Below are 21,941 nucleotides of genomic sequence, written 5' to 3'. Positions count from 1 at the left end.
TCATGATTTATTCAGGATGTGTGGAATCAGCACGTCCCGGAGACAGCTTCCGAAATCGTGAGCATTCTCTGGTGGTAGGGGCGTTCAAGATGGCGCTCAGGTGGGAGGTAAAGTTTAGTGGTTGGGGAGTTTTTTTTGAGTTTTTCATGACCTGAATGTTAATTTTTGCTTTTTTTGACTACAGAAAAATAAGGACTTAACACTAGTTGTTTAAACTTCAGTTTTAATTGAAAGAAAAAAAAACGATTTTTTTTTAGGTTTAAAAAGTCCGATATGAGTAACACTGGGAAAAGAAAAGAGAGTGCTGGGTCTTCGAAGGAGAACTCTAAGATACCTCAATCGTATATGTATAGCACTACAAAAAAATCGATGGCAACTAAAGGGAAAAGTGAAGCAGCTGCAGGGGCAGCAACAGGGCGGAGGCGCCGCGCGCCCGGCCGACGTGTTGGACCGGTGCGCTTTACGTGCTGAAATAAACACGCGACAGCCCCGAAATGTTTCCAGAGTGCTGTGCACTGAAGACTTGCCTGGTGCTCCTCCGTGCAGATTGTTTGTCCTCCTCCAGTGCGGGACAAGCCAACACAAGGGAGCGCATTCGCCAACATCCAGGCACGCAATGCGATTTGGAAAGCAGCTCCTTTCCAAAGAGTTGCACACGAACGATCCTTCAGTCCCGCTCGGGGAGCACGGAACCCCCGCCACACACAGCTTCAAGTAGCGAGTCAGGCGCTGGGGCTTTTGCTTACGGCCACACCACCCTGAACACGCCCAATCTCGTCTGGTCTCGGAAGCTAAGCAGCGTCGGGCCTGGTTAGTACTTGGATGGGAGACTGCCTGGGAATACCAGGTGCTGTAAGCTTTTGCTCTCCCGGCCAGCAGGGGTCGCCGTTGGTGCCGTAGGCTTTGGGAGGAAAACCTTCAGGATGGAAAGGTGATCTATAGCCTCATCTCTAGAGATGTTTTGTTGCTGTGGCATGTGTGTGACCCATATTCAAAAAAAAAACCCGTCTGTAAAACGAATATCGAAGCTGCCTCTAAATCTGCAAATGAAGATGAGTCGATAAACCACTCGTTTTTCGTATAACTAGACATATATTCATTTGTTACCGATTTCATTCATTGAGCACGGATACAATAGAGGTACAGCCATTCACTGTTTGACATGTCTGCACTGGTACAGAACCGAGCAATCAGAAAACGGGTGAAACTGTCTTTAGACTCAGCATACAGTACCGAGGCCCCCCATGACCAAATAAAGGCTAACCTCGATAATCAGCCTAAAGAACGCAGACTACAGCAAAACGACTGACTTTGAAAAGGGAATGAACGTCCGGAAGGAGTAGTGGAACTAGCTTGAGATGCTTCTCCGGACCCCTAACTAAAAGCCAGCGAGAACCAGCAGCGGCGTCCACTCCTGTCGAACCGGGATCCTTCCGCAGCCACGCAGCTCGTGGTGTCCTAACCCTCTCGTATCTGATTTTGGATCAAGCACATCAGGGGAGAGCGCGAACGCAGTCCCCCACTATCAGAAATTATGCAGTCGAGATTCCCACATTTGGGGAATTCGCAGGGGTCAGCACAGCCTGAGTGCAATGGCCGAGCCTCGCCCTGGGTGAACCTCCTTCTTGATCAAGGTACCTACCCTGCCAGGTAAGTAGGAGTTAAACAGGCCCCTGCAAGCGGCCCGCACCCACAGCACAAGTCGCGCAGCCTAGGCCACCTCCTCGCCCCGCACGCCACCGCCTCCTGCTGGGCCCACTCTTTCACACACTCACACGCCACACTAACACTCAAAAGTGTGGGCAAAACGAGAAAACGAGCGCGCCGTTTCCTACACATCTGCAGTCGCCGTTGCGCATTCGCAGCATGTCCCGGGATGCAATTCGGCCTCATTTGCATAACTCCAGACCGGCAGATCGCCACGCAAGCTCGCGACGTGCGCCTGCCACACACCGAACAAACCTTTTCAGCAATTTCCAAAAAACGGGCCTGCTCGCCTGCCCACAAGGCTCCGTCTCTAACCTGCTCTCCAGAGCCTGCTGCCTTCTGTGCTTTTCTCTCGGCACCGCTGCAGTGCACACAACTCCTGCAGCGGGAGGGGGGGAGAAAGTTCCCGCGCTCCGCCGCAGGGAAGGCTCGCTCCGTGCGCACACGTCCTTTCGATGCCAGTCCAACAAGTGCTCCGCATTAGCTGCGTCGGGGCTCCGGCGTGTCGCACCTCACCTCACCTCGCACTGCCCCCTCCTTGAATGTCTGCCGCTGGGCATGCCCCGCTCTCCTCCGCCTTATCTTATCGCGTGTGAGCACCGACAATGGCCACAATGCCGGGGAATGGCACCTGTAAAGTGTTAATTGGGGCACAGGAACAGCCCGTCTCGTCTCGGGGGGGCCGGCTTCAGAGACAATACAGCAAACACAGCGGGGCGGGGGAAGAAGACGACACCACACATGCGGTTACATTCAGCTCCGGCGGGAACGAGACATTTGTCGGTCTTTTCAAGTGCCGAGAGCCGAGCAATCCTTCACTTGTATCGTTTCTCCCCGGTGACTAGATCTGGCCCTGCGACTCTCGACTGGGCTCACCCCCGGGGCAGCCCAGCAGGTGTGAGCCTGGCCGGCACCCGGATGGGAGATTCCACCCCGGAAAAGCTCCGGTTGCTGCTGCTCCTGCAAGAGGTGTGACTGGGACCAGTAGGGAGCGCTCACCCTGCGGGCTGTGTGGCTCTCTTACGCCCCAGCCTCCTGATGGCGACACTCTGCTGCACAAACAGGCGCCGTCCTTCGGGGGAGGCGTCAAACCGAGGTCCCGACCCTCCTTGGCCATTAGGAAACCCCAGGGCGTCTCTCAAAAAGAGACGCCGGGGGTGTCCCTCTGGTGTTAGTGCTCCCCTTTACCCATCAGTCGGGGTCTCCTCCTAATCCCCGTCTCACCTGTAACAATCAATGACGAGGCCCCCCTGTCCGTGAGATTTAGTACTCGCGCAAGAGACCGGGGGCAGAGCGCGAACGCGGTCCCCCGCCCCCCACAAAGTGAGCGCTCCGGGTTCCCTCTCGGGGCCCTGCAACACAGCGGAAGGGCAGCGAGAAGGAGCCTCTTGCTCTGACGCCGCAAGCCCACAAGAGGGCGGAGGCGCCGCGCGCCCGGCCGACGTGTTGGACCGGTGCGCTTTACGTGCTGAAATAAACACGCGAAAGCCCCGAAATGTTTCCAGAGTGCTGTGCACTGGAGGTTTTTGTCTGGTGAAGACTTGCCTGGTGCTCCTCCGTGCAGATTGTTTGTCCTCCTCCAGTGCGGGACAAGCCAACACAAGGGAGCGCATTCGCCAACATCCAGGCACGCAATGCGATTTGGAAAGCAGCTCCTTTCCAAAGAGTTGCACACGAACGATCCTTCAGTGCCGCTCGGGGGGCACGGAACCCCCGCCACACACAGCTTCAAGTAGCGGGCTTTCGCTTACGGCCGCACCACCCTGAACACGCCCGATCTCGTCTGATCTCGGAAGCTAAGCAGCGTCGGGCCTGGTTAGTACTTGGATGGGAGACTGCCTGGGAATACCAGGTGCTGTAAGCTTTTGCTCTCCCGGCCAGCAGGGGTCGCCGTTGGTGCCGTAGGCTTTGAGAGGAAAACCTGCAGGATGGAAAGGTGATCTATAGCCTCATCTCTAGAGATGTTTTGTTGCTGTGGCATGTGTGTGACCCATATTCAAAAAAAAAAAAACATCTGTAAAACGAATATCGAAGCTGCCTCTAAATCTGCAAATGAAGATGAGTCGATAAACCACTCGTTTTTCGTATAACTAGACATATATTCATTTGTTACCGATTTCATTCATTGAGCACGGATACAATAGAGGTACAGCCATTCACTGTTTGACATGTCTGCACTGGTACAGAACCGAGCAATCAGAAAACGGGTGAAACTGTCTTTAGACTCAGCATACAGTAACCACTCGGCCACCTCGTCTAGGAAACTGGGCTGTCCTGACATGGGTTGGCGCACTCCAGTTGATCTTTTTCTTTTTTTTCCCTCATACTCGAGGGTCATTTTCCTGTTCCACATGCGATTTCAACATTTTCCTTGGGAGATGTCAAGCCAGCAAGCCACTGCTGTGGTTCAGTGGCCAGTGTGGAGTTCAGTGGCCCTGTTGTACACAGAAAGCACATTGAGCTCCTTGGACATGAAAAGTTCCAGATAAAAGCCATTTGTCATCCTTTCTCTTGGTGTCGATGTTGCTATTGTATGTAAAGGTGGCAACTTGCTCAGCGAGCAGGCGGAGCACACACCGAATGCAGATGTGTCTGAGTGGTGTGTCCAAGTGGCTGCAAAAGGACAGCACTCCCGGGGCGCCGTGGCTTAGTTGGTTAAAGCGCCTGTCTAGTAAACAGAAAATCCTGGGTCCGAATCCCAGCGGTGCCTTTTTTTGTTCTGTGTTCTCGAACAGAACTGGTCATTATGGACAACCGCATACGTCTAGACTTAATTAAATGCAAGTATTCATTTCCTGTCTTGAACGACTTGTTTGTCTTAAAATGGATGCAACTTGCAAAACATGAAATACAAACCTCGCTAATCAGCGCTCGCGGCTGGCAAAAAAAAAAGAAGTCAGCAATGACTTCTTTAACCTTAAGCCTGCTAATGGAGAAGAACCTAGTCGCCACATCACATACATCCGTTTCAACGATAAGAAGGTAACAACTATCCTCACTCCAGAGTAAATCTCACGTTGAGGGCATATTTTTTTCACTTTACCATGAGTCGGGCTCAGCTGCACAGAGGCGAGAGCAGAGCAATGAGGTCAGGGGGATAGGGGAGTCACACGCTGGCGGTTTGAACACGCGGAAGATCACTGAGGGATCCACAGTATGTGGACCCTCCGTGCGCCATCATTCCACACTCCAGCCTCTGAATCCTGCCATCCGAGTTAAGATCTCGGCGGAACCTGAGGCGCAGTTCTTTCTTAAAACGTAATCTGGTGAGCATTTCTAGAATCGTAATTGTATAGATGCAGCCTTTAATATGTTGCTAGGTTAAAATTTATGACTTCTTGAACTTCAGTAGGCAACTGCCCTCTTGATTTCGGATTTAATTTCTTTATTACAGGGGCGCTTTTATGATGACAGAGTCAAGTTCAGGTACTTTGCTTGATGGAGGAAGCTCATTTCGGACTCTGTGATCTTCTCACCTGGAAAGGTCTGCTGTACTACTACAAGAGAGAAGTAGAGTCTGGAGGAAGGGACAATTTTATGATGCTTTGGAAGGTAATGTTTTTTTTTTCTTTGAAATCGAAATGAATCAGAATATCAGTGCAAAAGACAAACTCTTGGTTTGGTTTAAAGAGATATGGTTTTAAAACAGACAAAATGTAGAAAACAGGTGTTTCTCACTTTTGGAAAAGAATGGACCGGGGGTAATATTTTACTAGTTGCAGTGCTAAGCTCACTGGGTTACAGCCCTGCAGTGTCACACGAGGGCCAGTGGTGCAATGGATAATGTGTCTGACTATGGATTAGGAGTTTGGAGGTTCGACTCCTGTCTGGCGCTGGTTGTTTTTAAACACATCAGCCTACTCCCTAAGTAGTCTGTGCTACTTACTGCATTGTAATCGTACCCAGTAAGAGATTTCCTTCATGTAAATGAACTGCACCTGACAGCTTTAGAAAAACACCTGGGCTCAGTACGGTGCTGAGAGCTCAAGTTGTGTAGAATGTAATAATTTAAGTAGAATAGATTCTAATAATATAATGATCCAGTGTGTTGCACTACTTCACTGCTTACATACATCCTAAATACAGTGTTCCAGCACCTTTGACCTCATCCAGAACGTATCATTTCTTGAAAGGGATTGCTGTCCGAATGCACATCTGAATCCCAAACAGAATCTCTAGTAAAATACGATCATTTGTGAAACAGGTAAATGTCTCAGGGGCCCATTCCTCATTCTCAAGACACATGTATGCAGTACGTACATCATGCATTTAGCAATAGGGATTAAAGACACCACAGGTAAGGTTAGAAGACATTCTGACTATATTCTAAAATATTGGACTCATATTCTTATGATGGCAGACATGATGCTGTGTTTAAAACCGGGGTTAATGGACATTATATGACTGTCAATTCTGTTTTGTTTTGGAGACTCTTGGCTGCCTATGTGGTACAGTGCAGCGTGAAGAAAACATTTTCCAAAACTGTGTCAGCTCAAAAGTTGTAAGAAAATCTTTCCAGCTGCTTTAACTCTCTTCATTTTTGTCATTTAATTGTCTGTCGGCACTATGTAGCAGCGTTGCATGACAACCCATCTCACCACGGAAAGGAACCTAACAGCTTTTGTAAGAGAGGAGAAAAGGACCTGGCCCGTACGGGACTCGAACCCACAACCTTGGTGTTATTAGCTCTAACCAACTGAGCTAACCAGCCTCACGACAGCAATCCTCTCTGTGCTGCAAAAAATCAAACTCAGGGAATTTCTTTTGCCCTCCTTTGAATTGAAAGCCGTGTAATTCAGTGTACGGGCTTTCTCGTGCAGTTTTATAGTTCTTGTAACCCAAATCCTACACTGGCGTGAAGTGACCCCCCATTTCACAGCATTTTTCAGCTGATTTAAAATGTACCTAAAGGAGAAGCATTATTGAAGACCATCAATTACCAAGAGCTTTTGTCAAAGGTTTTGGTGGTCATTTTTAATGACCACAGAGCGCTGTGACCTCGGTTTTACATCTCATCCAAGAGACAGCACCCTTTTACAACACAGCGTCTCCGTCACTATGCTGGGGCATTGGGACCCGCACAGACCTCAGGGTGAGCACCCCCCCGCCGGCACCATTAACACCGCTTCCAGCTGGAAACTTTGTTTTTCCCTGTAGCTCACCCTCATCCGGGTACTGACCTGGCTCACACCTTCTTAGCTTCAGTGGGTTTTCAGTTGCGAGTTGCAAAGGGATGCAAGTGATGGAGCCGCTCGCTGCAAAAGCCACTGCTTTGGCTGGGAATCGAACCAGAGCCTCCCGCGTGAGAAGCGAGAATTCTACCACTGAACCAACAATGCTCAGTGCCCAGGCTTTCAAAAAAGACGCTTTTTTGGTACTCTGTTAAAAAAGCGTTGACATTACCTCTTTCAAAAGGCTTCACTTTCCTAGTCACATTCCAAGGCTCATTGAACCCGGGCTTTTTCCTCCAGCGGTATAGTATTGCAGTTAGACAGCACGATGCCTGCAAGACTATGTCACGCACTGACGAGACTGTCAAAAATTGCTTTCGACGATTGTATTGCAAACCGGCGGAAGCGGGGTATTGGGAAAAGTTTTCAACTAGCAATAATCGCGCCTCGGCTATACCTCACAGGCTACGATACTGCCACTGCGCAAAGCTGACGGTTGCCAGGCAACCGCGGGGATCCTATGGAAATCGTTATCAATCGTCTCATGGCATGTCGTTGCTGTAACGCTTCATATTTGCGGCCGGACACTTCCCGCCCCCCAAAGAAAAGAGCGCCAATCAGACAGGCGGAGACCGAGGACTCACAGAGCAGACGGCCACAGTCGCCATAATAAGAGCGATTGTGAGCGATTTTGTTTTCTCTCTTTGACCAGCCCAGCTGCGCCCCACCCGAAGGCAGGGAAGCACAAAAATTGTATGGAACTCATTCATGCTCCTCTCCATGGAAATCTTTAGTAAAAGGCAAAAGATTTGTACGAGATGAAGAGAAACCAGAGTGCGTGGCAGCACAGCTGCAGGAGCCCAGGCCGCCTTCAAAGCCTCTGCCCTGCCGGTCGTGGTTGGCAATGCACCTGGCCTTACAAATGAGCCAGTGGGGCCCGTTCAGCTCCGGGCTCATCGCCTGCGGCTCTCGGCTTACCTGGCAGGGGAGATACCTTGATCAGCCTGTAGTTGGAGTAGTTGGATTGTTTTCTTGTTTTGTGGAAGCAGTGTTTGTTTTGCAGTTTGAGATGGCAACCTTTGGATCCCGCAACAATGCTGTACGTTTTGAGCTTTTGGATGACCTCTTCATGGATCGTATGCAGTTCAGCAGAAAAGTGTTACAGAAGGAACTTGGCTTTGAACCTCGGCACTTGGATTTCATCTTCGCTCTCCCAGGTCAGAAAGCATTTGAGGTTGTTTTTGCTACCTATTCTCTGTTTGAACAATGTGTGGATGTGTTTGAGGCAAAAAAAGGGAAAGTTCCTGCCCTTGAGAAGATCAACTTGCAGCCTCTGACACAGAGAGAGAGGAAAACGGTGCATGTTGTTATGTTCTCGGAACTGGCAAAGACGGAGGACATTCACACCTGGCTTAAGCAGTACTGCACCGTCCACCATGGAACTGAGGTTAGAGATGTTGACGGTATAAAAACAGGAGCAAGGAAATTCGAGGTTCGCTTGCTACCGGACAATGTAAATGGAGGCTTAAGGCACCTGCCCTCTACGATCCGGCTGGGCGCCTGCAATGGCTATGTTTTTTATGTGGGACAACCAAAGTTGTGTCGGCGCTGTGGTGCTGTGGGACACCTGGCATCGTCCTGCACTGTGAAATGCTGCAAGACCTGTGGAAAACAGGGACATTTAGCCTCTGACTGTTCAATGCTGCCAAAGTGCAATTTATGTGGTTCGGAAGGACACGTTTTTAAGAACTGCCCTCACGCCTACGCCAATAAACTCAAAATGAGAAAGGATGAGGCAGTGCTTGTTTCAGCCAAACCGGCCCGAAAAGCCAAAGCAAACAACAAGTCAAACAAAGAACCCTTGTTGGACAAAGACTCTCAGCCTCCAGCCAGGATCAGTCCTGCTGTGGCTCCGGGGCCGGTGGAAGAGAAATCCACTACGCTCCCACAACCGCAGACTGCACCAGACAAGCACGAGGGTTTGAAAACCCCCGAGAACAGCGAGGACCCCTCCCCCACTCCTGCTCCTCAGAACAAGGGCCAGTGTGGGGCCCCCCGGTGGAGCGGGTCCAGCGACGATACCCAGGATTCAGCGGAGCTGCTTTTCTTAGACTCTGCAAGTGCTACAGATGCCCTCCTCTCCTCCATCCAGTCCATCACGGAGGATCTGCAACAGCTGGTGGGTGAGGGGGAAGAGGAGACTGGTGCATCGGCTGCACCCCTTTCCCCTCAGTGCTCCCAGGAGCTGGACTTGAGGAAAAGGAAAAATGACTCTGTTTTCTCCCCGAGCGAGGAGGAAGGAGAGCATGGCGATGGGGACAGCTGGAACCCCTCCACCCCTCCTTCTACCCCCTTCCTTGAAATGGACTCCGTGAATGCTTTTACTGCTGCCACCCTGATGAAGGCTCATTCAGAGGATGGCTGGCAGGAAATTGGTAAGAAGAAAAAGAAAAAGAAGAAGGTAACAGGTGAGACCGAAGAGAAATGTGTTTTGTAAAGACTGGTTCCACTTTCTTATGTAATATGGATCTAAACATAATTTCTCTTAACACCAGAGGTATCAATGACAGAGTTAAATGCCAGTCTGTCTTTGATTACCTCCAGCAGAGAGAGGGAGATGTGTTGATGTTGCAGGAGTGTGCTTTAGCCTATCAAGAGAGGTATAAAACCTTTGAAGATAGGTGGGATAAAGGGCCTTCTGTTTGGTCAGGGGACAATAACAACAGAGCCTCTGGCGTGGCCATTCTTTTCAAAGGATGGGCTTTCAAATTGAAAAGTATTCAGAGGGTCATAGATGGCAGGTTGCTGTGTGTGGATGTGGAATGGGGGACCGTTAACCTGCGGCTAATCAATGTGTATTGTCCTACTGACGTGGGAGGAAGGGTGGAGCTACTCAAGGCACTCTCTCCCCTATTGTTAAGTAGCACAGACGTGATAGTGGGAGGGGATTTTAATTGTATCTTAGAGCACACAGACAGGCAGTCTAGCTCTCCGATAAAATTGGATTCCAGCTCACTGGCCCTGCAAAACTTAGTTCAAGACTTTAAACTCTCAGACACATATAGATGTATATATCCCACAACAGCAGGATATACATGGTCAAGGAGGAATAGCAGCTCCAGAATTGACTATTGCTTTGTCTCAGAGAGAGTGAAAGTTGTTGGGGTCACTCTTCAGCCTGTCTTCTTCTCAGATCATCAGGCTTTAGGGTGTAGAGTGGAACTCCAGGGCGGGACTGTCTTTGGCCCAGGCCTCTGGAAACTCAACACTAAGCTGCTAGAGAACGAGGGGGTAGTATCCCGCTACAAGGAGAAACTATCACAGTGGCTGTCCTTGCAGTGTCTGTACGGGTCAGTAGGAGAGTGGTGGGAGGAGGTGAAGATGAGGACAAAGGCCTTTTTCATGGCTGAGGGAAGGAAGGCTGCTGCCAGACGGAGAGGAGTGCTAGCCAGGAAACAGAGGCAGCTGCAGCGTCTCTACACGATGCTGCACAGTGGCTTCGCTGTGCTCGAGGATATCACCCTTTTAAAAAAGGACATCCGGAGCATAGCCGAAGAAAGTAGTCGAGGAGTGCTGTTAAGAAGCAGAGTGCAGTTCTTGGAAGAAAATGAGAAGTGTACTCGCTTCTTTTTCAGGAAAGTGGTAGGCTCCAAGTCTGTCATGGAAAGTGTAGTTGATGAGGAGGGACGAGAGAGAACAGAGCCGAGTGCTATCCTCTCCTGCACCAAGGCCTTCTACTCAAGACTGTACAGCTCTACAGAGGTAAAGGATGAAGAAATTCATTTTTTTACCTCAAAGCTAGAAAACGTTTTGAGTGAAGAAGATAGGGAAGTACTTGAGAGGGATTTGACAATAGAAGAGCTGAGACAGGCTATGGAGAGCTTACAGAAGAGGAAAACTCCGGGTGCTGACGGGCTCCCTAAAGAATTTTATTGCACCTTTTGGGATCTGCTTCAGGATCCGCTACTGCTCCTATTCGAGGGAAGCTATAAGACAGAATTGCTGCCTGACTCCTTAAGAGAAGGCACTATCTCTCTCTTGTTTAAGAAAGGAGCAAAGAATGACATAAAGAACTGGAGACCCCTCAGCCTGTTAGGCGTGGACACTAAGATCCTGTCCAAAGCCCTTTTCCTGCGCCTACAAAATGTAGTGGCCTCACTGGTAGGGAAAGAACAGACTTGTGGGATAGCAGGATGCCTGATGAGCGACAACCTGGCCTTGTTGAGGGATGTCTGTCTGTACTCAGAGGATCGCTCCCTCCCTCTGTGCATTTTAGGTGTAGACCTAGAAAAGGCCTTTGACCGCCTAAACCGGCAGTACTTAACATTGGTACTTGAGCACATGAATTTTGGCCCCATCATGAGAAAGTGGATTAACCTGCTGTACACAGGTAGCAACAGCAGAGTAATGGTTAATGGCAATAGATCACACCCCTTTGAAGTCTGTTCAGAGGTGAGGCAGGCCTGCCCATTATCCCCCTTGTTATTCGTTTTGGCTATGGAGCCCTTAGCCTGTGCCTTGCGCCAGGATCAGGCCATTAATGGGATACCAGTGCCTGGAAGTGGGGGAGGAGAGGTAAAGACATCTCTATACATGGATGACGTCACCCTGCTCCTCTCTGACAATGCCTCAATTAGCAAGAGTGAGATTTTTTATCAGAACTGGAGGGAGCCAAAAGAAGGACATGATCTCAGGCTGCAAGAGAAGAGAATTAATTTACAGGTGCCATTCCCCGGCATTGTGGCCATTGTCGGTGCTCACACGCGATAAGATAAGGCGGAGGAGAGTGGGGCATGCCCAGCGGCAGACATTCAAGGAGGGGGCAGTGCGAGGTGAGGTGAGGTGAGGTGCGACACCCCGGAGCCCCGACGCAGCTAATGCGGAGCACTTGTTGAACTGGCATCGAAAGGACGTGTGCGCACGGAGCGAGCCTTCCCTGCGGCGGAGCGCGGGAACTTTCTCCCCCCCTCCCGCTGCAGGAGTTGTGTGCGCTGCAGCGGTGCCGAGAGAAAAGCACAGAAGGCAGCAGGCTCTGGAGAGCAGGTAAGAGACGGAGCCTTGTGGGCAGGCGAGCAGGTCCGTTTTTTGGAAATTGCTGAAAAGGTTTGTTCGGTGTGTGGCAGGCACACGTCGCGAGCTTGCGTGGCGATCTGCCGGTCTGGAGTTATGCAAATGAGGCCGAATTGCATCCCGGGACATGCTGCGAATGCGCAACGGTGACTGCAGATGTGTAGGAAACGGTGCGCTCGTTTTCTTGTTTTGCCCACACTTTTGAGTGTTAGTGTGGCGTGTGAGTGTGCGAAAGAGTGGGCCCAGCAGGAGGCGGTGGCGTGCAGGGCGAGGAGGTGGCCTAGGCTGCGCAATTTGTGCTGTGGGTGCGGGCCTCTTGCAACTTGGTTTATTTGGTTTATTTATGGTTCGCATAAATAAAACCGGAAAAGAGGAATTTATTCTGCTTCCTGTGCGTGCAGTAGTTACAAAGTTGAACGTCTTTACACGATCTGCTGCAGTTTTCAGTGGGCGGGCTTTGTCAGATGGCTTGGAAAAACGCACTGTGTTTCGGCTCGGGAAACATCATGAGCAGTGTCCTGCATGTTTTCTGTGTATAGCTGTCTTTTAACGCATACAGAATTCATTCGAAATCATTGATTTCTCCAATTAACAAGGGTCCCTTTTTGAACCTGCCAGAAGCATTCTTTCAATGTAACAGATTTACTCTGGGGAAAGGCAGCATGACATTGAGAGTAGCTCAAGCTTTCAGCACCCGTATCGGACTGCGTGTATGCAGACACCGCTCAGAATCCCCTGTAAGATTCTCCTTCAATTCCGTTTTGCAGTGCTTTAGCTCTTTCAAAAGGCTGCGCTTTGCTAGTCACAATCCAAGGCTCATGACAGCATTTGAAACCAATCGCCACTGCGTTGGCCGGGAATCGAACCTGGGTCAACTGCTTGGAAGGCAGCTATGCTCACCACTATACCACCAACGCACGCCCACAGGTGCCCTGCAGGACACCACCAGAGAATGCTCACGATTTCGGAAGCTGTCTCCGGGACGTGCTGATTCCACACATCCTGAATAAATCATGATATTGTTAGTTGCTGTAGCTAGACGTTCAAATGAGTTTCATGGCCAGATGGACTGTTTCCTCCAGCGGTATAGTATTGCAGTGAGACAGCACGATGCCTGCAAGACTATGTCACGCTTAACGCCACAGATTGTGTTTGTGTTGGACAGTTGGACCCTACAGTTGGACCCTCGTCGACAACCTGAATAGCTTATTCAGAAGCAGTGCTGGACCGGGAACGAACCAGCTTCTTCCCAGGCACAAGAGTGACTTGTGAGGACTCGCGGTCACACTCTGTGCATAGAGACTTTCTACCAGCCAGCCGGACTGCTGGTAGATCCCCTCGGAGCAACGACTGCCCTGCGCGCCTCAGTCAGATTCCTCCGCCCGTCCTACTCCGAGCTGCACCTTGACTGGTTGGCCGGTAGCCAGAGGACGCCGGGACAACGCCCATTGGACAACCGCTGGAACAGAGGCTGCAACAGAGCCTGTCAGCTGGTTTGGTGTTCGTGCCGGGAAATTCCAAATCCATACACAGTGGATAAGTAAACCCCATGTTCTACATTGCGTCTCGAGAATTTAATTGTACCTCAACACAAGTTGTTATCAATTTAATTCATGAGTAATGTATTTACTTCCGAGTTTAGAGTAACAGTGGGTAATAACACTGATTAGCGATTTGGTAACCGAACGATATATATTGACATATATTCTCTGTTGTGTATCTCTTTGTGTTTGCATCTCTTCGGGATTATATACCTTGTATATTGATAACCCTCACAGTAAGGTCTGCCACTCGTATCCAGGCAGACTAGTATATGTTTGGTGCACAATTTATATTAATAAATGTATCTAGTGTATTGAACCCCTGTGTGTGCGTTGTTAGTTGTTCTGACGATTGATTTTCTAAAAGCCCCAACGAACAACCTTGTGATTACTGCTACAATTAATAATTGTCTCAGTAAACCCATCAAACCATTACATTTAATGGCGTCCCTGGGTGGGCGAGTTTAGAATGAAATGAGAATCAGTCGCACAGAATAACTGAAGTTCAGCACAGCACCGCGGCTTCTATACGCGAATACCGGGTGTGCTGATAACTGCGTAAAGAAATCCCCCTGTTTTCTAGCGTTTAGTGTAACGTGTGCTGATTGGAAATCCATCTGCTCGGGTGTCTAGATTCCATACTGTATTTTGGAAAAAGAAAAAAAAAAGTAATACTCTTAAAGTTTCTCTGACGTAATGACAATGGCTGCTAAAATGTCTGAAGTGGAGTCGCTTATAAGTACTATTTCTAGCGACGACAATCCTGGTTACTGGAGTGGTATCGAAAAGTTGAACTTTGATGATATTGAGAAGCTGCAAGTAGATTTAGTAGCTAAGGTAGCGAACCAGCTTAACACAGGAGTGTCTGTGAACGCAGTTCTGGTCCTATCGAGTTTCACCTTAAATCTAGCTAAACAGCTGGAACTGTCTTTGTCCGAGCTGACAAAGTTTCAAAAGCTTCAGGGAACGCTAGAAAGATATAAGGCGGAGCGAGTCGAGTTGTTGGATATAATCAGAGAAAAGAGAGTGAAAAATGAGGAAAGTGAAGACTGACTCAGGGAAGTTTTAGGTAAATTAGATGACTTGTCTGCTAGAGAAACTGCGGCTGAGGTAGCTAGGAGAGACCTGGAAGCGAGCTCGACAGAAAAAGAAAAAGAAATTGAGAGTTTAAATGAACTCAGCCAGGAAAGGCAAAAGGAGTCAGATGCTGCCGTACTGGAAGCAAAATAGACTAGATCCCACTTGCATGCCAGCCCACCTAGCAGCCCGGAGCGCTCACCCAGCGCGCCGGGAGGAGGTTTCTCCCGGCCAGGGTCTGTGGTCGGATCGGCATGGGGGAGATCGCCGAGTCCTTCGCGAAACGCAAGGGCGAGTCAGTTCAGGCATAGACCCCCTGCTCCTGATCACGGCCGTCTCCCTGCCCGCGGAGAAACCGTAAAAATTAACCTCCACTCCCTGAGGCAGTTAGCCAAAGATGTAGAAAGGTTTGACCCGTCAGTGTCAGGGAATAATGTGGAGACCTACATCGATGAGCTGAGATATACTTTGCAGTTTATGCCCGAAGCGTCCGAACAGGAAAAGGCTATGTAAGTAAGGAAAACTACCAGCCGAGCGGTCCACGAGTGGATGTCTAGACAAGGACCGGAGGTCTGTAATAGCTTTGAGGAGCTGTGTCAGGCAATGATCGGAGAATTTTCGGCTTTTATCGATCCCATAGCTGCCGTGGCTGCTGTGCACCATATTAAGCACGAAAAAGCTGAAGCCCCTCGCGACTATTATCAGAGGCTTAGGCGCACTTATTTTGCAGGGCGGAATGAAGAGGGTTGCGAAGAGAACGTGAATTTCAAAGGTTTATTCATTGCTAATCTGCATCCCTCAGTCAGGAAAATGATTGTGATGCACACACAGCGATGAAAATGGCTGACATTAGAAGGTTGGCTCAAAAAGCCTGGGGAGCTGAAGTCTCTGCTTCCTCAGAGCGAAAACCTGCTAAAACGGCCGTGTTCGCCACTAAAGCCAACAGGGTTGACGACTCGCCTCAGCTCGAGGCAGCTGAGGTTCCTGAGCTCGCTAAGCCCCGGCGCAAAATAGGCAGGCAGGACCGCACTAAGCGTCAGAGCCGCCGTGAGCGCTACGGGGAAGGCAAGGGCTCAGGCAGAGTCTATCATAAGACTGGACGAAGGGAGTCGACTGCAGCCCGCCTGGCCAGGCTTGAACAAGCCCTGCCTGAGAGATCAGGACAGGGTAAACCTTCCGCACCGAATGCCAGAAGTGTGAATGAGCTTAGGGGGACCACGCCCCTTCTCACTGGAGGAGGCGGGGATCCGTCCCAAGCCCCTCCCTCAGTCTATCTGATTGGGTGGGAGGGTTCCTGCCTGGAAGAAGGCTGTGACTCTGAGTTGGGCGCTGACCCCGCCCCTGAAGTCAAAGAAAAGGCAGGCTTCCAACAATTCTTAGGGAATCTCAGCCAGAAAGGCAAAGCAAGGCGTATTTATATCAAGGTTTCTCTTGAAAACGTCTTAGATAGAGAAGCACTGATTGACACTGGGGCTGAAATTAGTTTGATGTCAGCCGATCTACTCAGCGAGCTCAAACGAGTAGCGAAAGGAAAAGGCATCAGACTTAAGGTAGAACCGTGTAAGATAGATATTTCCAGCTATACCCAGGATCATGCCAGGATCACACACCGAGTGTGGGTGGCACTTAGGTTCGGGCCAATGAACGTGGTGCATCCTGTTTACATCTCTAGGTTAAAAACAGAGCCACTACTCATTGGCCAAGACCTGCTTGACAGGCTGGAGCCTCTGGTGGACTGCCAGCGTGGAAAATTGTGGGCTCAGGTCAAAAACCCTAAGCCTGTTGCACAGCAAAAAGGGGGATTCAGTGGTTATGCTGTGATCACACAGTGCCCACTGAACACTATAGCTGAGTTGGAGGTTCCTCCTGGTTCCTCTGGACGAGAATAAATGTCTCTTCTTGCTTTCCAAAACTACAGGGAAGTCCTGCCCAGGCCAGCACTCCCACGGTCTCCCAACTACAGGAGCAGTGCTCCGAGCAGCTGCTTGACCCGCCAGGTAAAGCACACCCCCTTTTCATCCCTGAAGAAGAGTGGATCTCCCTGTCCGGTAATGAATGGGAGTCCTTTCTGTGCACCCTGGTACCTCAGGGGGTCCAGGACTACCGCCCCATGGTGGTGGGAGGGGGTCCAGGTGGCAGAAGTGCAGGTTGATGATGTAATTCTTAGCCTCAGCTCTGAGAAGTCCATAATCATTGAAGGTCTGTTCGAGGACCTGTCGCGAAGCTGTCAGGTGACCCTGGTGACGCAGTCACAGGTTCTGTGGTGGGCACCCCCACCTCATAGGTCCATTTGGAGCAAAGGAAGCTGTGTAGCTTCCATCTCCATCGGAAAAAGGAAGTTTGCTCACTACTTCCAGGTAGCACCTCAGCTGACCCATTCGGTCTGCATTGGTGCAGACCTATTGGTTCGACTGGGCGCCCAGCTGGACACAGTAAACAGTGTGCTGTGGAAACGGGTGGACCCAGATGCCCACTCTCTAAGCGGTGACCCCGAGAACATTCGGTCAGGTCAGACGATTCCTCAGGCCTGCCAGGTAGTAAACGAATCGGACCTGATCGTTCCTGCGTCAACAGCAGGGTTTCCGGTACGCCTTGTCCTAAAGAAGGGACAGAGAATGGACGCTGAGATGGTTTTCTTCCAACCATCAGCTCAGTTTATCAGACTGAACCTAGCAGTCTGTTGTACCCCCAGACTGGAACGGAATGGCCGAGCCACCTGCCTGTTGGTGCAGAACATAGCAAAACAAGATGTCAAAATCCCTGCTCGCACTGACATGGGACTGGAATTGACAATAGTTTCTATGATTTCGAACTGGCCATCCCAGTACTGGGGCAGCTCCCTGGTCCCTTGGCTTCATAAAAGCGCCACTGTAATAAAGAAATTAAATCCAAAATCAAGAGGGCAGTTGCCTACTGAAATACAAGAAGTCATCAATTTTAACCTAGCAACACATTAAAGGCTGCATCTATACAAGTACGATTCTAGAAATGCTCACCAGATTACGTTTTAAGAAGGAACTGCGCTTCAGGTTCTGCCGAGATCTTAACTCGGATGGCAGGATTCAGAGTCCGGAGTGCGGACTGATTGCGCACGGAGGGTCCATATACTGTGGATCCCTCAGTGATCTTCCGCGTGTTCAAACAGCCAGCGTGTGACTCCCCTGTCCCCGTGACCACATTGCTCTGCTCTCTCCTCTGTGCAGCCGAGCCCGATTCACGGTAAAGTGAAAAAAAATATGCCCTCAACGTGAGATTTACTCTGGAGCGAGGATAGATGTTACCTTTTTATCATTGAACAGGATGTATGTGATGTGGCGACTAGGTTCAATTTTGTATCCTCTTTAAAAGATTAAGGACTGGGGTGAGCGTGATTTACCACCCTTTCAGCTAAGAACCCGACGTGCGCGCCGTTTAAGCTGCATAGACTCGGTCGTTTAACTCTTCTCCATTAGCAGGGTTAAGGTTAAAGAAAAAAAACATTGCTGACTTCTTTTTTTTTTGCCAGCTGCTAGCGCTGATTAGCAAGGTTTGTATTTCATGTTTTGCAAGTTGCATCCATTTTAAGAAAAACAAGTCGTGTTAAAGACAGGAAATGAATACTTGCATTTAATTAAGTCTAGCCGTAGGTGGTTATCCACTGGGATTCAGACCCAGGGCCTCCTGTTTACTAGGCAGGCGCTTTAACCAACTAAGCCACAGCACCCCGGGAGTGCTGTCCTTTTGCAGCCACTTGGACACACCACTCAGACACATCTGCATTCGGTGTGTGCTCCGCCTGCTCGCTGAGCAAGTTGCCACCTTTACATACAATAGCAACATCGACACCAAGAGAAAGGATGACAAATGGCTTTTATCTGGAACTTTTCATGTCCAAGGAGCTCAATGTGCTTTCTGTGTACAACAGGGCCACTGAACTCCACGCTGGCCACTGAACCACAGCAGTGGCTTGCTGGCTTGACATCTCCCAAGGAAAATGTTGAAATCGCATGTGGAACAGGAAAATGACCCTCGAGTACGAGGGAAAAAAAGAAAAAGATCATCTGGAGCGCGCCAACCCAGTTGGGACAGCCCAGTTTTGTTAACGAGGTGGCCGAGTGGTTAAGGCGATGGATTGCTAATCCATTGTGCTTTGCACGCATGTGTTCAAATCCCATCCTCGTTGGTTTCCATGTCTGTTTCCATTCTGTTTTTGATCCCTATTGCTCAATGCACAGTGAAAGCATTGCATACATGTGTCTGACAATGAGAAATGGGCCCCTGAGACAGTCATTTGCCTGTTTCACAAATGATCGTATTTTACTAGAGATTCTGTTTGGGATTCAGATGTGCATTCGGACAGCAATCCCTTTCAAGAAATGATACGTTCTGGATGAGGTCAAAGGTGCATCATTTGGACACTTTGTGGGCTTGAAATACAAAGAAAATCATGTTCTATGGTACAAGATAAATACAAAACTTAAGCTTTTATTATAATCAAATTTGTTTATAAAGCATAAGCAATCATTTATTACATTAATATATGTAAAAATAACATTTTAGCATCATAAGTTTAGTATATTTAGTCCCTAATGCTGAAAGAAATGATCATAGAACATGACTTCTAACCTTACCTGCGGTGTTTTTGATCCCTATTGCTCAATGCACAGTGAAAGCATTGCATACATGTGTCTGACAATGAGAAATGGGCCCCTGAGACAGTCATTTGCCTGTTTCACAAATGATCGTATTTTACTAGAGATTCTGTTTGGGATTCAGATGTGCATTCGGACAGCAATCCCTTTCAAGAAATGATACGTTCTGGATGAGGTCAAAGGTGCTGGAACACTGTATTTAGGATGTGTTTGCAGTTATTCTGTGTTTCTAGCTTCAACCCAGTGATATATATATATATGCTCACTGATTTTTTGGTTCATGCCCAGGGCAATAATCATTATGAGGATTTATTTCCATATGTGCTAGAGGTAGTGTTGTGAAATTCTTCAACACACTGGATCGCAGGTTTAAACCTGCACTCTTACTCCTTAAATACCAACAAATGCAGATATGTAGCAATCATATTGTAGCTGACACTCATTTGCCTGTTTCACAAATGATCATATTTTACTAGAGATTCTGTTTGGGATACGGATGTGCATTCTGACAACAATCTCTTTCAAAAAATGATTTTACCTTATCGCAGCTTTGCCCCTCTTGCCTCTTTGGAAAATATCTCCATCATGTGGTCGTTGTTGGTAATGTCTTCTTATGCCCTTTTTTTATTTCAATTCTTTATTAGTTGATTCTAGAATCTCTACAATAGAGCTGAAAATATCAGTTTTGTAGCAGACAATATGACATTAGTTATAGTCCAATTAAGACTTTATTACCCTGTTTGTAACATAACAAATTAAAATTGATTAAAACTAAGTTTGGAACACCAGGGAACATAAAAAATGATTTTTAGGAAAACCATGAGGTTCTCTGTGTCCGATGCCTGCAAGGGGAGAAAGCTAGAATCCTTTGCTTTTTCAAAATTTGAAAATAAACATCATATAACAACAGCTTTCATTCCTAGGAGTGAAAAATAACCATTTTTGAAGACATATTAGTTTCTAAAACACTACAATAAAGTTAAAAACATCCGTTTTATATTACTTTTAGTATTTTTAGTGAAATTAGTCATTTATTGCACTATTTTTAATATAATCTCTAATTAAAAGTGAATAGAATTAAGTTTGGAGCAACAAGGAACACAAAAAAAAAGATTTTAAGGAAAAAAATGATGTCTTCTGTGCCAGGTGCCTGCAAGGGGAGAAAGCTAGAATCCTACCCAGGCTCCTGGAGCTCTGTCCTGGCTAAAGGAGGGTGAATCCATCCCCTTCAAAGCTCCATGAAAAAATGATCATTTAAAATTTGAAAAAAAAAACATCATATAACAACAGTTTTCATTCATAGGAGTGAAAAACAACCATTTTTGAAGACATATTAGTTTCTAAAACACTACAATAAAGTTGAAAACATCCGTTTTATATTACATTAATTTTTGTGAAATTAGTCATTTATTGCACTATTTTTAATAAAATCTCTAATTAAAAGTGATTAAAATTAAGTTTGGAACAACAAGGAACACAAAAAAAAAAGATTTTAAGGAAAAAAAAGATTGTCTTCTGTGCCAGGTGCCTGCAAGGGGAGAAAGCTAGAATCCTACCCAGGCTCCTGGAGCTCTGTCCTGGCTAAAGGAGGGTGAATCCATCCCATTCAAAGCTCCATGAAAAAATGATATTTTTAAATTTGAAAAAAAAAACATTATAGAACAACATCTCTTGGTCCACAGAGTGCAAAAATCCAACTTTGAAGAAAATCCATTGACTGATCCCCGAATCCTGAAGTTTCTTCGCATGTTATCGGGCTTGCAACCACTTTCTGGAAAATGATGAAAAATGCCAAAAATGAAAAAAAAGTTATCAATTCTAGAGCCTAAGAGGAAAATAAGACAAATGTATATCTCCAAATAATTTTATGTGCTTCAGAAGAGCCCAGGAAAGTTTTTTGCATACATGAAACCACGCCCGTTTGCACGTAAGCAGACATGGTTGCACACACGACTGCATGAAAGCACGTGTGCATGCAAAATCATTCTGTTGAGCATTTGAAAAGCCGCACCACGCCGCACTTGAAATAGCTCTTACATTAGTGGTCGACACAGGAATCGCCTTTTTATTTATGCTCTTACCAACGCGATGGAAAGCAAAACAAAGCAAAGCAGAGCAAAACAAAACGAACAAACGCAAAACCCTCACGTCCCGCACTTGCATATAACGCCGTTACGTGCCCAAGCGGTATTGTACGTCATCCTAGCACTGCACCCCGGGGCGTACGGTATATGGGAATGAGCACACGCCACGAATCGTCTGAAATCACTCCCTACAGCTGTAAGGCGCCTTGAAGCGTGCACCCCCAACATTCTTCTTTGCGCATCTGTGAAAGGTAAACTCTTGAGCAGACTCTGAACCAGCTCTAAGGAAACTAATCCGATTAGACATTACTTTGACTCATCCTTTAACAGTTTTCAGTCTCTGTCTTTAAACACCTTGCTCAGTCACATTCAAGCCACAAGTACTCTTCTCGGATGTTGCAAAAACAAATCCTAATGACTTGAAAGCATTGCAGCATGTTTGTGTCCCACTTCCCGTGGCTGCAGGACGACTGACACGAACGGACAAACACAATCTGTGGCGTTTAGCGTGACATAGTCTTGCAGGCATCGTGCTGTCTTACTGCAATACTATACCACTTGAGGAAACAGTCCATCTGGCCATGAAACTCATTTGAACGTCTAGCTACAGCAACTAACAATAACATGATTTATTCAGGATGTGTGGAATCAGCACGTCCC

The 21,941-nt window shown here is 48.0% G+C and overlaps 5 non-coding genes and 1 pseudogene across 5 annotated transcripts; 2 read left to right on the top strand and 4 right to left on the bottom strand.

Annotated features, from left to right (window-relative positions):
• Positions 1–740: 740 nt before the first annotated feature.
• Positions 741–859, top strand: LOC148632929 (5S ribosomal RNA; annotated as a pseudogene).
• A 635-nt stretch (positions 860–1,494) lies between these two features.
• LOC148632928 (U1 spliceosomal RNA) lies at positions 1,495–1,658 on the bottom strand. The gene has a single exon (XR_015934123.1). It is a non-coding gene; the product is annotated as a U1 spliceosomal RNA (small nuclear RNA).
• Positions 1,659–3,452: 1,794 nt separating this feature from the next.
• Positions 3,453–3,571, top strand: LOC148632927 (5S ribosomal RNA). Its single transcript, XR_015934135.1, has one exon. It is a non-coding gene; the product is annotated as a 5S ribosomal RNA (ribosomal RNA).
• Positions 3,572–7,227: 3,656 nt separating this feature from the next.
• Positions 7,228–7,369, bottom strand: LOC148632926 (U4 spliceosomal RNA). The gene has a single exon (XR_015934112.1). It is a non-coding gene; the product is annotated as a U4 spliceosomal RNA (small nuclear RNA).
• A 230-nt stretch (positions 7,370–7,599) lies between these two features.
• LOC148632925 (U5 spliceosomal RNA) lies at positions 7,600–7,716 on the bottom strand. The gene has a single exon (XR_015934144.1). It is a non-coding gene; the product is annotated as a U5 spliceosomal RNA (small nuclear RNA).
• A 5,077-nt stretch (positions 7,717–12,793) lies between these two features.
• On the bottom strand, positions 12,794–12,865 carry trnag-ucc (transfer RNA glycine (anticodon UCC)). Its single transcript has one exon. It is a non-coding gene; the product is annotated as a tRNA-Gly (tRNA).
• Between the last annotated feature and the right edge of the window lie 9,076 nt (positions 12,866–21,941).

Source organism: Lepisosteus platostomus, unplaced genomic scaffold (assembly GCF_059453375.1).
Source record: "Lepisosteus platostomus isolate fLepPlt1 unplaced genomic scaffold, fLepPlt1.hap1 Scaffold_54_H1, whole genome shotgun sequence".
NCBI lineage: Eukaryota > Metazoa > Chordata > Actinopteri > Semionotiformes > Lepisosteidae > Lepisosteus > Lepisosteus platostomus.
The sequence above is the reverse complement of the archived record's forward strand: the minus strand, read 5'-3'. Positions and strand labels throughout refer to the sequence as shown.